Genomic DNA, 1,349 nt, shown 5'->3' with positions numbered 1-1,349 from the left:
GTGACAGTGCGTTGCGACGAGGAGTGAGGATTGCATTGAATGAGTTCATCCGACCGTTGCAAGCGGGTGGTGGTGGGTGGAGGTTTGCTGTACTTGTGACATACAAAACAACAGTTTATTTCTGTATTTATAATTTAATGTGGTTATATTTTTCGACACAGGTTACCAAACTGAATAGCCTATGTTAAAAAAAAAAGTGTAGCGTTTGTTCTGGCTGGATATGAATCAGAGAATAGTTTACCTATTGAAATTGTTCATAATATATTATTATACAAGCAGCGGATAAGGGAAATTTCCCATTTCAGTGGCCAAAGTTCGGTGAGTGTGTTTTTTTTTTTTCTTGTACTTTTTAATACTCTGAGACTCAGGTATTCTGTTTTACAGATCATTTTGTAGTTATATATTGTTGTTTATACATGTTATTATTATTATTATTATTATTATTATTATTATTATATTATTATTATTATTATTATTATTATTTATTATTATTATTATTTTTATTATTATTATTATTATTATTATTATTATTATTATTATAATTATTATTATTATTATCATTAATACCAGTATAATTATTATTATCATAATTTTGATCGTATCATCATCATTAGAAATAAGTATTATAACAATACAGGCATCATGATTATACTATTATATATATATATATATATTATATATATATATATATATATATAATGTCATATACATGATCTAAATTCCTACTTTATCTGAGAGTCTGTCGTCCTAACCCTCTCCTTGCCGTAACTAGACATAGGAAAATCAGCCCATTCACTACGATGTAATAGCCATGATGGTGATTAGTTCTCACTAAATCTTATCAATCTATATAATTGACTATACACGTTCAAGGTTACACAACCATTTTTTTTGGTCCTTGTTGAAATGTTATACCCGACTGGTGGATGTTGTGAGTATTTTGCCTAAACGCATAGCATTAATCACATTTTGTGACATAGTAATAGTACTATAGATAAAAATACATACATAAAGTTAGATCATGCGGTTCACTGAGCAGTTTTTCGGGGCAGGTCAAATGTCTGTATGGTCTGTTTTAGTGTCTTTACGTGTCAAACATGGCTTGCTTATTCTTGACAGCAAACCGTAATAAAAACTTGAGCTTTTATATAGCGCAATATCCACTAAATGTGCTCAAGGCGCTTTACAAAGGATCCATGACCAACAGCAACACATATATAACACGTGGAACGAGACATGACGCCTGTTAGGCGATATTATATTTTTTTCCAACAGGACAACGCTTTAACAGCCAGGTACTCATTTTACACCTGAGTACGGTGGGACAATGTGAGTTAAGAGCCTTTTCC

The 1,349-nt window shown here is 31.0% G+C and overlaps 1 protein-coding gene across 4 annotated transcripts in view; it reads left to right on the top strand.

The window, feature by feature from the left end:
- LOC144975408 (protein rolling stone-like) overlaps window positions 1-1,349 on the top strand; it is a 44,452-nt gene continuing 43,103 nt past the window's right edge. For 2 of the 4 annotated variants that reach the window (XM_078919444.1, XM_078919441.1), the window contains exon 1: window positions 299-368. The gene's annotated coding sequence lies outside the window, so the exon portion shown is untranslated. Of the gene's footprint in view, window positions 369-1,349 lie in introns of all 4 variants that reach the window. The other 2 variants (XM_078919440.1, XM_078919443.1) reach the window with 2 other exon arrangements.

Source organism: Berghia stephanieae, chromosome 6 (genome assembly GCF_034508935.2).
Source record: "Berghia stephanieae isolate SIO BIC M18660-M18661 chromosome 6, UCSD_Bste_1.3, whole genome shotgun sequence".
Lineage (NCBI taxonomy): Eukaryota > Metazoa > Mollusca > Gastropoda > Nudibranchia > Aeolidiidae > Berghia > Berghia stephanieae.
This window is presented reverse-complemented; position numbering and strand designations above follow the sequence as displayed.